The following is a 12,864-nucleotide window of genomic DNA, read 5'->3' on the forward strand; positions in this document are numbered from 1 at the left end:
GAAATAATTTGGATGTGAATGTAGGTGGAATGGTTAGTAAATTTGCAGACAACACCAAAATTGGATATGTAGTGAACAGTGAAGAAAGTTATTTCAGTGTACAATGGGCTCTTGATCAATGGGCCAATGAGCTGAGGAGTGGCACATGGAGTTTAATTTAGATAAATGTGAGGTGTTGCATTTTGGTAAGGCAATTCAGGGAAGGACTTACACAATAAATGGTAGGAAGCTGGGAAGTGGTGCTGAAGAAAGACACCTTTGGCTGCAGGTTCATAATTCCTTGAAAATGGAGTTGCATGTAGACAGGATAGTGAAGGTGTTGTTTGGTACGATTGCCTTTCTTGGTCAGTGCATTGAGTATAGGAGTTGGGAGGTAATGTTGTGGCTATACAGAACATTGGTTGGGCCACTTTTCGAATACTACATTCAATTTTGCTCTCCCTGCAATAGGAAAGATGTTGTTACACTTGAAAGGGCTCAGAAACAATTTATAAGGATGTTGCTGGAATTGGAGGGTTTGAGCTATAGGGAGAAGCTGAATAGGCTGGGGCTATTTTCCCTAGAGCATTGGAGACTGAGCGGTGACCTTATAGAGGTTTATAAAGTCATGAGCAGAGTGGATGGGGTGAATAGCAAGGTATTTTTTCCAGGGTATGACAGTCCAAAACCAAACCAGTTCCAAACCAGCATAGGTTTAAGAGAGGGGAAAGATTTAAAAGGGTTCTAAGGGGCAACTTTTTCATGCAGAGGGCGGTGCGTGTAAGGAATGAGCTGCCAGAGGAAGTGGTGGAGGCTGGTGCAATTACAATATTTAAAAGGCATCTGGATGGGTATACGAATAGGAAGGGTTGAGAGAGATATGGGCCAAATGCTGGAAAATTGAACTAGATTTATTTAGGATATCTGGTCAGCATGGATGAGTTGAACTGAAGGGTCTGTTTCCATGCCGTTTATCTCTATGGCTCTATGGCTCTATAAGTGACAGAATTCCATTTGCCTTTCTTATTACTTTCTGTACATGCATACCAGTTTTCTGTTAATCTTGCGCAAAGATACCCAGATCCCTCTGCACCGAAGCACTCTGAAGTTTCTCTCCATGAAAAAGCTCTTTGAGCCAACCAAAGCTGGTCTGTCCTCTCAGGATATCCAACTGATATTATTAACATATAATAATGTACATAAAAGTATCTGTAGATATTTTAGGTACAGAAAATAGATATGGAAAAATGTCTGTACTCAGCTTTTTTTAATGAATATTTTTATTAAAAACTTTTTCAAATCTTTAACAATGCAACTATACATAAAACTCTATACCAAAATACCCAAGGATAGAGGTAGTACAACAATGTCATATCACAATTCTATTAATAATAAACTACCTTCTATTCTACCAGAACAAAAGTATCTACTTAAACTAAACTACAATCAAATTAAATAAAAATTAAGTCAAGCTTAATTCAAACTAAATTAAATTATATCACATTACTTTATTCTATTTCACTTACCACACCTCCACTGAAGCTCCCAGTCATTGTACTTCTATATTTTTTCTCCCATGACCCCATGGGCACCCACACTGATTCAGATGGCTGTATCATAGCCCTAATTAATACTGCCAATAATCTGCGTCAATATAATTTAGAAAGGGCCGCCATGTCTTATAAAACTGCTCCATTTTGTGGTACGCCATATTTGTGAGGTAGTCTTGGGGAAGATGCTCCATCACCAGCCAGCGTCACCCGATAAGGCGATGAAGAGGATTTTTCCAATGTCCATTTCATTAAAATGTTCTTCCTCACACAGTGGGTAAGAATGTTACACAGTCTCTTCCCGTGATCCCCTAGAGAGGGCAAATTTGGCAACCCCAGAAGAAGAAATACCAGATCCACCTTGACTTCAATTCCCAGGGTTTCCTTCAGCTCCCTTACTATGGCACTCCAGTGTCACCAGATCTTGCAACCTAACCTGTCGTGATGTGTAAGAGTGCCTATACTAATTTTACATTTGGGACACCTTGGAGACACTCCTCTCTTGCACTTTGCTAGCCTCTCTGGTGCCATATGAGCCCTGTGTAAAATCTTCAATTGCATGGCCTGTGCTTTGTTATATATTGAGATTTTCTTCACATTTTCCCATATAGCTTCCCATGTTTCCAATAAAATACCCTCTCTTAGTTCCCGATTCCAAGTCCTACCGAGTCTCTCCACATCTCTGAAGCACATCTTTTCTGTAAAGGATACAAAGTTGTTGTGGTTCTGTTCGTCGAGCTGGGAATTTGTGTTGCAGACGTTTCGTCCCCTGTCTAGGTGACATCCTCAGTGCTTGGGAGCCTCCTGTGAAGCGCTTCTGTGATCTTTCCTCCGGCATTTATAGTGATTTGTATCTGCCGCTTCCGGTTGTCTGTACACCGGAGCTCTCTTTTCTCCATGTCTGACTTGTAAAGCTGAGCCAGGAGTGTGGTCTTCCTCTGTATATAATCCCTTATCTGAAAGTATCGGAACAAGTCTCTATTAGACATTGCATATTTCTGACTTAGTTGGCTAAATGACATCAAGACCTCCCCCTCGAATAAATCTCCAAACAAGAGATTCCCTTATTCTCCCATACCTTAAAGCCGGAGTTCATTCGCTCAGATTTAAATCCTTGGACTCCTGCCAATGGGGTAAACAGCAAGATCTTAAGTCAATTGCCCTCGTCTTGCCTCATTATCCTCCAGGCTTTCACCATGTTTACATTGGGCTCTTACACTGCTTTATCATGGATTTCAACCTATCCATGAATAATAGATTAACTGGGGACATCTCAACTGCGAAGCTTCAACGTCAAGTCAAATCGATTCCGAATCTCCTCCGTACCCAGTCACCCACATCTGCTAACATGGCGATTATTTGATATCTCTTCAAGTCTGGAAGGTCCACCACACTCTCACCCTGCGGGAGCTGCAATTTAGTAAATTTAATTAGGTGTGTCTGTGACACCAAATGAAGGATCCCAGCCAATCTTTGAGCCCCCGTAACACTCGTCTGGGTGGCAAAAACCGGAGCATTCTTGTGGGGTACAACAGGCGATGAAGAACATTCATTTTAATCAGGGCTATTCGACCTAGCCATGATAACAGTAATCCCTCCCACTGTTGCAAATCCTGTTTAACTCTCTCCAGTAATTGTACATAGTTAGCTTTAGGAGAAAGTGAGTACTGCAGATGCTGGAGATTAGAGCTGAAAAATGTGTTGCTGGAAAAGCGCAGCAGGTCAGGCAGCATCCAAGGAGCAGGAGAAATGACGTTTCGGCCTATCACCCTCACCTTAACCTCCTTCCACCTATCACATTCCCAACGCCCCTCCCCCAAGTCTCGCCTCCCTACCTTTTATCTTAGCCTGCTTGGCACACCTTCCTCATTCCTGAAGAAGGGCTTATGCCCGAAACATTGATTCTCCTGCTTCTTGGATGCTGCCTGACCTGCTGCGCTTTTCTAGCAACACATTTTTCAGCATAGTTAGCTTTATACAGCTGGTGGAAGGCAGGGGTAATAAAAAATTCCCAAACACAAAAAACCTTTTGACGGCCATTTAAATGGGAACTGCATTCCATCCTTCAGATCAGGCACCTCCACTACTCCCCCCACTGGCATGGCTTCCGATATTGTGATCCTGTATCCCGCAAAACTGTCAAATAAAATACTTTTTTGAATCAATCAAGGAACTGACTGCTCCGGATTGGCCAAGAACAAAGGACATCATCAGGGTGATCATCATCAAAAACAAAAGGGTGATCTCATGCTCCCCCATTCCCACCTCTGGCATCACTATTTCAAGATCCCTCCTGGTAGCCTCAGCTAACAGCTGAAATACCAAAGTAAATAGCAGCAGTGAAAGAGGACACCCCTGTCGACTACCTCTCCCAATACTAAAGTTATCCAACTTAGTGCCATTTGTGATGACTGCTGTCTTAAGATCATTATACAATACCTCCACCCACCTAGCAAAGGTTTCCCCCAAGACCAATGCACTCGAGGACACCACACAAGTACGTCTATTCTATCCGGTCAAACGTCTTTTCCTCATCTAGGGAGACCACCAAACCTGGGATCAACCTTTGCTGGCATACCTGCACTATGTTTAGTACCCTCCAGATATTGTTGGAGGAGCAATGGCCGTTTATAAAACCTGTATGACCTTCTTTTATTATATAGGGCAATACCTTTCCAACCTCTGGGCCAGCACCTTTGACAGAATTTTAAAGTTTACATTCAACAACGAACTTAGTCTGTATGAAGCACATTCTTTGGGGTCTTTCCCCTTCTTTAAAATGAGGAAGATATTGGCCTCTCTAACAAAGGGTGGAAGACAATCCTGTGTATATGAATAGCTATACATCCCCAAAAGTGGCTCCACCAACACATTTATGAATTCCTTATAGAACTCACTTGGGAATTCATCTGGCCCCGGTGCTTTGCCACCCTGGAGATGTTTTATTGATTCCTGCACCTTTTGAATCATCATAAGCGCATTTAACAGGGAGACTTGCCCCGTGTTTATAGTGGGTATTTCCAGGTTCTCAAAACAGAACTGCCCTCTGACCAGTATAACTCTGCAAAGTATTCCCTAAATCTAACATTGATCTTTTTCAACTTATGGGTAACTGTGCCAGCCTTCTTTCTAACAGACATAATGGATTGGGAAGTGTTTTTCTTTCTTGCCAGATATGCCAGGTACCTGGCTTATCTCGAAATTCAAACAATCTTTGTTTAGCAAAGGAGACCTCTTTTTTGCCACCTATGTGTGCAATGAGTCGAGAGCAGCCTGTGAGCCATGACTATTATTAAGGCCTATTATAATATGCTTCCTCAGCTACCTCAGCTGAAGTAAAAAGCAAAGTCTCTTCCATTCGGGTGGAGATGCCTCCACACATCCTGTACTGAGCTATTAATCTATATTTGGATCAACAATACTTGGCACCTGACATCAAGGAGAAAATGATATTGATAGCAATTGATTCTATCAGATTTTGGGCCCAATTTAATTTGCTAACAAACACACTTAAACTGTTGGTGCAACAGTGCCAGAAATATATAAAAAAGAACAGTTTAAAAGAGCTGTTTCATGAGAAATTCATCGTGATAAATGCTTTCATTTTCTAGACGGGATTTAGAGCAGGAAAGATTTGACAGTGTTACTTTGCATTATTTCTGCCACACCTTTCAATGTAATCTAGATTATTCAGGATTTAGCAAATGTAAATGAGGAACAAATCAAAAGACCCATTGTATTCATGTAAATTGTAATGAATGTTAAGAGCTAGGTTAAATCTTTGATAGATAGAAAGAAGGATAACAACTTGTGGCGGTTATACAAGACTAAAATGTTGTTTTAACTGGGTTCAGGAGCAAAACAAATGACTAAATATACAAGTGACTTGTAGAATGATCCAAATCGAAGGAGACCTCAAGATATAATGAAGGATATAAAGGTATAAAAATGGACAAACAGCTAAGAGTTAAAGAATGATTTGAAATTGAGTACAGGAAAAGCTGCAGGCATAGATGAAGTAACAACAAAGCATCTAAAAACCATTGGAGGAATAGAATTAAAATGATTTCAGAAATTTGTGATCAAATATATATTAAAAGATAAATTCCAATTGACTTGAGACATTCATTAGTCATTACCTAAGAAATTTAAAGCTTATGGAGTTATCAGAAAGTGACCTTGATAATCATAATAAAAAGAAACTTGAAGCAGAGATTGGTAAAATACAGGCCGGCTTTACACTTGGTGTAGAGATTAGAAAGGGAACATTTACCCTAGGAACCATTATTGATAAATATCTAGAAGTAACAAGAATATTTAGACATGCTTCATAGCCTATGAAAAAACATCCGATGGTGATTATCATCAACAGATAATAGATGTGTTTCTGAAATGTAACAAAAACAGTAGAAAGTCTACATTATGAGCAAATGGAGAGTCATCAGGTAGAAGAGTGACAATCAATCTGCGCACAACAAGCTCTCCCAAACAACAGTGCGATCATGAAACAAAAACAGAATGTGCTGGAGAAACTCAGCAGGTCTTGCAGCATCTATGGACAGAAAGCAGAATTAATATTTCCAATCCAGTCACCCTTCTTCTTCAGTGTTAACTCTGTTTTCCCTCCATAGATGCTGCCAGACCTGCTGAGTTTCTCTAGCAATTTGTTTTGTTTCAGATTTCCAGCATCTATGGTTCTTTATTTTTTGCTTGTTTAGTGTGACAATTATTTGCTTTTCAGTGTTGATTGAGAGATAAATATTGACCAGGGAGAGCTCCTTTGGTATTCTACGGTATACTGCAGTGTTATTGTATCTTTGCCATTCATCTAGGAGAGCAGGCTGGGCCCCGTCTTAACAACTAATTCAAAGATAAACTAATTTGGTCAGCATTGCACTGAAAGTTACCGGAGATTTCAAGCCTTAGAATGGTATTGAACTCCACAGCTGAGAGCCAGGAGTGGTACCAGTGCACTTAACAGAATGCTGATCGTAAATCCACTGTTTTAATGTAGTCTTTGATTCATTTCTTTTAAATTGAGTTGTCAGTAATTCTGGACAGAGGATATTTAGACAAACACATTAAAACTTTTACTACCACAGGGGCAAGTTTCCAGCCTACAGTCTCATATGTTTACATGAGCTAAGCTCACTCAGTTAGACGCCCCTTGAAAAGTAGTGACAACAGGCATGATGACCAGTATGAGATGACCACTTCTGTCTCCCATTAGTCACATAATTTAGGAATGTCTGACGCTGATTCTAGTTAATATTCTGACTAAGATTTCACAAAACTATTTCCAGATGGTTCAGCACAATGTCTACAAGAGACTCCAGCCTTGCATCAACTCAACATATTCTCCTAGGCTCTTTTGTAGTGGTCCCAAAGTGTCCAAAACCAAATTTACCAGCTACATATTTGATTGGACCTTTCTGCAGTGTAAGGGGCTCTTTGTTGAAATGACACAGCCGCAGGCTGACCTTGCTCGGTGATCTTGGGACTGGTGAGGACCACGCCAGAGGTGACGTCTCTCCCTCTGTCTCTCTCATTCCACATTGAGTTTGACATGAAGCTGTCTCTGGCGCGTTTCGTGTGTTCACCGGCCTTTATCCTGATGCATGGCACCCACACGGCGTGCCCGGGAGGGTCTACCACAATTCAGGTGGAAGGTATACAGGATGGCTCAGCTCACGGTATAAGCATCTTGGCAATGCATCGGTGTAACCTCAATGAAGGAGCTGTCAGTCATGAAGAAATTGCGAGATTTACTAACAATAAAGCACTGATTTAAAACGTATACCTATTCTCTGAGGGTCTTGAATTCTATGACCTGATATGTGGTTTGCATTATAATGTAAAATTATCTCGGAGAAATCATGAAATTTAAATGTTGGTATGCAGGTATTAATATTAACGTTAAACACGAGAGAACGGCATTATGTTGTTTTAATGAAAATGCAATGATATAAGAGGCTGGGAGAAACGATTAAGCACAATGCTGGAGAGGCTTGCATTATATTAAAAAAATCACGTCAAAATATATTTCAAAAGATTGGTTAATGTTGGGCCATCAATCTCATTGTTCAGAAAACGCACGGCATAATGACGTTCACAACTTCATTGGCCAGTAACAGCTTTTTGTAAAATATGTAACAGTCGCCGTGAGAATGAAATAAGAGACAGCCCTTTTAGGGCCTCGTTGATTGAAGCTAAAAAGAGAGAGAAAAATATCCACTCCCTTTGCTGCAGTCAGAGATGTTTTTGTGAGATATTCAACAGGCAAAGAACCTTTCTCGGAGTAACCCACATATTGCTCATGCTCTGTTTGTTAACTGCAATATCGTTAATCGTTTTATTCTATAAAAAAGATGCAGGATCTGACACGTGGTGGTTTAGACAGTGGCCAGCCCACCTGCATTTCCAATGTCTGTTTAATCGCTGCACCGCAGAGAGAGCTGAATGTCTGCTCTCCTCCCTCCCCCACCCCTTTTCTACTGATTACAACACTCCTCCAGGGTCCCACAGTCCACCTCACAAAACACTCAGCTCGCTGCTAGGCGAACGCCAGGTAGTTTGTGTCAGAACGGTGAGACCGTGTAAAACAACCTCCTGTCAGCTTTCCCGTTGACCGTACGGCAGATTTAATGAAAGGCGAATGTGAATAGTTGAATGCGCGGGGATGAAGAACGGTTCTCACTCAGTCCACAAGACGGAGATTTCTTCAAACAAAGTGGCTGGACCCACACTCTGTCAGCCTCCCCCAAAATCTCCCGCCCCCCCATTCCTTTCCCTAACTCTCTGTCCCTGCCCCAATTTTTCTCTCTTTCCTTTCCCTCCCCCATAACTCTCCCTCCCCTCCAACACCAGCATCCGCCACCAAACTATCCCCTGGGGATGAAGGAGCAGCGCTCCGAAAGCTAGTGCTTCCAATTAAACATGTTGGACTATAACCTGGTGTTGTGTGATTTCTAACTTTGTACACCCCCCCGGGTGAAGTGGGAATGCAAGATTTCCATTAACCTCCTTCAGTGCAATTGGGTAAATATTTTGTAAGTATGATGGAGTGCCTCACGTGTGATTGGCAAATGATCTGGAGCCATTTGAGGAAATGTTATCCGGTCACAGCTCGGATAATGTTTTGATGCCCTGAGCGTGAAAGATTGAGGCAAAGTATTTGTGTGTGTTTCCGGGGTAGGTGACTAGCGCCTACTCAAAGAATCCAACGAAACGACTCGACCTTTTTAAAAAAAAATCTGCTCAACTCTGTACTTGTAAGTCATCTCATGTGAATAGCCTTGAGGTATTCTGAGGTGTGATAGCAGAATGTAGAATTCGAACCCAACAGAAATAGTCTGCAAACGAGAGGAACATAGCTGTGATCTAGAGACATCATTCCCTACACGTCGCGTTTTGTTCAATATTGCATTATACATTAAACACTTAGTCCAATGTGCTGACTGAGAGAACGGAGGTCCATTTTGTGTACCGCTGCGATTTAAAAAAAAATGTGTCGTGTTTTCTTCTCTCATTCATTCGACCCCTGCGAGGCGCTAGAACAGGAAACGTGCGAGCCGCTTGCAACACTCGGGCTGTTTCAGTGGAAGTCGACTTAGACTCGCACTAGGACCCAAGGAAGCCCCCATTTCTCCCATTTGTGGGTCTGGCTCGCCCGAGCGCAGACAACAAAAGCAGACTTGGATTGTCTCTGTCTCTCTGCATCCACACCCTGTCCACACTGCACACAATTTGGTGAGTTGCTCCTTTGGTGTAAGTAAAAGACAGAGACAAAAAGAACCAATCTGTATCTATCTCTGAATAGACATTCGTGCACTATTACTGTAGCACTTTGTTCGAGTTCGGGTTTGACATTCTGTAGTAAGATATTGAGTCGATGTTCATTGAAAAGTGATTTATTTCAGTGTCTCTGCAGATGATATATGGGAATGATAAGATTTTCTCAAATTTTATTCTACAGCTCGTGTTCATTCCTAGATACCTGATGTTTTAACGAGTCATTCCATGGTATTTTTCAGGATTACCGGCTAAGAGTTAACATTTCCCATTCAATCTATTGTAAATACGTATTGCAGACCAATGTTAATAGACAATAGTGTTTTGCCTTCAAACAGATCGCTTCACCTTACATTTTTTTTCCCATTGAACATGGAATTTCATATAAACGAATTGTTAATCCCCTCTTTTTTAACGAGCGGTACGTTTTTTAAAAACTATGCGATGGTTCAATAAATCGCAGTAATGAATTCCCTTTGTTAAGACGTTTTTGACAGTAACTGTTGAGACGGCTTTTAATGATTCATTTATCGCGCCTTTGTTAACAAGTGTTTAATGTGAGTTTTCCGTGTTGTGTGTTCAGTTGCCCTTTCTTTACAAAGCCGTTTATGAATAATACGTTTTATTTGTAAACCGTTATGTCAGATACATTGTACAGAGCAAGGAGAAACCACTCCCCAGAAATTGTTACCTTAAGGCACGGGGTCAGGATGAAATACTCTTCATGTTTCTTGTTTCCAGTTGTAACTGGGATTAAATGCACAAAACGATGACTTTCGTGATTTTATTTTCACAGTTTTGTGTTTTAGTTTCGGTCATCTTTGAGGATCATACCGTTCTGCAGGGCTGCAGTGAAAATTAACATTTTGATTTTTTTTGCATTTTTTTTCACTTTAATGGGGGGTGTCACTCTGGGACTCATCAGGGTGACTCGCAACCCTCCCGGATTTGGATTAGCACACAGGTCAGCATTTTTACACTGCCCCACCAATTCTCCACCATAATCCACCTGGAAACAAAAAAAAACCCTCTACTGCACCAACCTGTCATTTCTAGCTCCCAACAACAGCTCATCACAACGTGAACCCAGCCTCACCACTTTATATGTTCATGATGTCAATGATCCAGGAGCTAGGTGTAACACATTTTATTCCAAAACCTGCTCATGTTTTACAGAGAAAGATGCTCCACTTATGAATGTAAGTTGATCATGAAACCATGCCCACAGCATGGAATGATAGCATGCCTTTGGAAGGTAAAAGATTGCAATCAAACAATGTAGTTGTTCTGACCATGATTTAAGAGGGTTAGTTGTTTGCTAAATCCCTCACTGTGAGCTTTATTAATAATGCATAGAAGTAAGGGTGATGGTTGACTTTGATTGTTCACGGGTCATTAAAAACTCAAGACTTAATACACTGAAAGCTCAACCAAGAGAAAGCCAAGCAAACTGCAGAAATCTAGATTCAATCTTTGGGGATTTTTTTTCAATCAGCAACTATCAAAACAGCACCTATCCTTTATGTTCCCACCGTTGAGGAGGAGAAACCAGGGTCTCCATTCTGATATTATTTGCAAAGTGTATGTTGCAAATGGAGGAACAGTCTCGTTTATTCCTTCCCCCCATTGATTTACTAATGTGTAGACATTAATGAAGATTGGTCACATAGATGAGGTGCCAGGATAACTCTTGTATGCCTTTGGACAGGGGAAGCCATTGAAGGGAATTTGAGATGATATCAACACTTTTAAATTTTGATATCTAATCCCGAGCAATGTCTGGTAATTCAATACTATAGATGTGGTTCTGCTAAATTTCAGTTGGTCAAAGGAAATTCAATGCATTTGGTAAATGGATGAGTTTAGAAGAGGCCTGGGTTATCATCATCATAACATTATTACATTAAAATGATATATCTTGTAGGTAAATCAAGTGCACTGGCTATCAAAATATTAGTTTGACCCACCAATTCTTTGTGCACTAAATTTAATCTTTCAGTACCAATTTGGCTCATGATCGTATTGCTCATTTCCAAGACTGGATAAGCTAACTGCAAACTAATACTGAGAGGAATCTATGTTATTGGCGATTTATATGATATGCTAAAGTAAGGCTCTGTCAGTCTTTTCAAGTGCATATAAAGTAAGGGAGGTTTCCTGGAGATCTGGTTAATGCTAATCTCTCAACCATCATTAGTAAAGCAGAATAATGGTCTTTCATATCTGCTACTGTTATTAGCGCCATTAAAATTGGTTGTTATGTTTGCATACATAACAACAGTGATTGGACTCCAAAAATAATTCATTGATTGTATTGTGTGTCGAAATGTACATTATGTTCATTAATGTAATGTTCCAATTTCATGAAATGGCAAATACATAAGAACAATTAATTTTAGAAGGATTAAGGGAGAGTGCAGGTTAGGGGTAAATGTTGGGAATTGTGAATATGCATTCTGGCTTAAATGAAAACTGATTTCTACACCTTCAGTTAATTGATAAGCATATTTAAATAATTCTATTTACTGCTTTCTACCTAGTAATTTCAGTAGCGTGAGCACATTAGAGACATAAAGGGGCATGTTCGGGAGTTTTATGCTTGTCAATATTAGTGGGAATGTGGTTGGTCTTCATGTGATCTGTGTACTGCTTAATTATGGTTGTTGATGTTGATGAGCTGCTTTCTTAAACCTCTACAGTCAAAAAGATGTAGGTAGACTCACAAAGCCATTAGTGAGGGAATTCCGTGATTTTTATCTAGCAAAGTGAAGATATATTTCCAAGTTAGGATGGTAGTGCCTTGGATGGAATGTACAGGTGGTGGTGTTCCTATGTATCTACTGCCTTTGTCTTTTTTGATGGTAATGGTTGTGTATTTGGAATGTGATGCCTAAGGATGCTTTGTGAATTTCTGCAGTGCATCTAATAGATGGCATTTACTATTAACTGTCAGTGATGGAGTGACTGAATATTTGTGAAAGTGATGCCAATCAAATGGGTTGCTTTGTCCTGGATGATGTCAGGCTTCTTGGAGCTGCAGTCATCCAGTCAAGTGGGGAATATTCCATGGCATTCCTGACTTGTACCTTGTAGTAAGACCATAAGACCATAAGAGATAGGAGCGGAAGTAAGGCCATTCGGCCCATCGAGTCCACTCCGCCATTCAATCATGGCTGATGGGCATTTCAAATCCACTTATCTGCATTCTCCCCTTAGCCCTTAATTCCTTGCGACATCAAGTAAGCACAGGCTTTAGGGAAGTCAGTTACTTATTGTAGGATGCATAACCTCTGATGCAAGTAACTCACCTTGATTGGAGATCAGAATGCCTTTTCAATTCAGGAATTTAATGTTGGGTATACTACAGTTAGATGTGACACAGAGCAAAGCTCCTTCTACTATATGCTAACAATATGGCTTATTCCAAATCTATTGGTCCACTGTAATATTTCTCTTTCTAACACTAGTCTCCTGTGATTTTCAATCAAGAATGCAACACTTCAAGTAACATATATGATTTGGGAAAATGTTAATACTAAAGATT

At 40.5% G+C, this 12,864-nt stretch overlaps 1 protein-coding gene and 1 long non-coding RNA gene across 3 annotated transcripts in view; one reads left to right on the forward strand and one right to left on the reverse strand.

Moving 5' to 3' along the window:
• Positions 1 to 2,361: 2,361 nt before the first annotated feature.
• Positions 2,362 to 7,980, reverse strand: LOC122557515. Its single transcript, XR_006313863.1, has 3 exons — positions 7,942 to 7,980; positions 7,010 to 7,267; positions 2,362 to 2,485 (listed from the first exon to the last, which is right to left on the reverse strand). It is a non-coding gene; the product is annotated as an uncharacterized LOC122557515 (long non-coding RNA).
• Positions 7,981 to 8,960: 980 nt separating this feature from the next.
• The window catches only part of LOC122557342 (neuronal migration protein doublecortin-like), a 168,597-nt gene continuing 164,693 nt past the window's right edge, over positions 8,961 to 12,864 (forward strand). The window contains exon 1 of one of the 2 annotated variants that reach the window (XM_043704948.1): positions 8,961 to 9,278. The gene's annotated coding sequence lies outside the window, so the exon portion shown is untranslated. The remainder of the gene's footprint in view (positions 9,279 to 12,864) is intronic. The other variant, XM_043704949.1, reaches the window with a different exon arrangement.

This window comes from Chiloscyllium plagiosum, chromosome 15, assembly GCF_004010195.1.
Source record: "Chiloscyllium plagiosum isolate BGI_BamShark_2017 chromosome 15, ASM401019v2, whole genome shotgun sequence".
NCBI lineage: Eukaryota > Metazoa > Chordata > Chondrichthyes > Orectolobiformes > Hemiscylliidae > Chiloscyllium > Chiloscyllium plagiosum.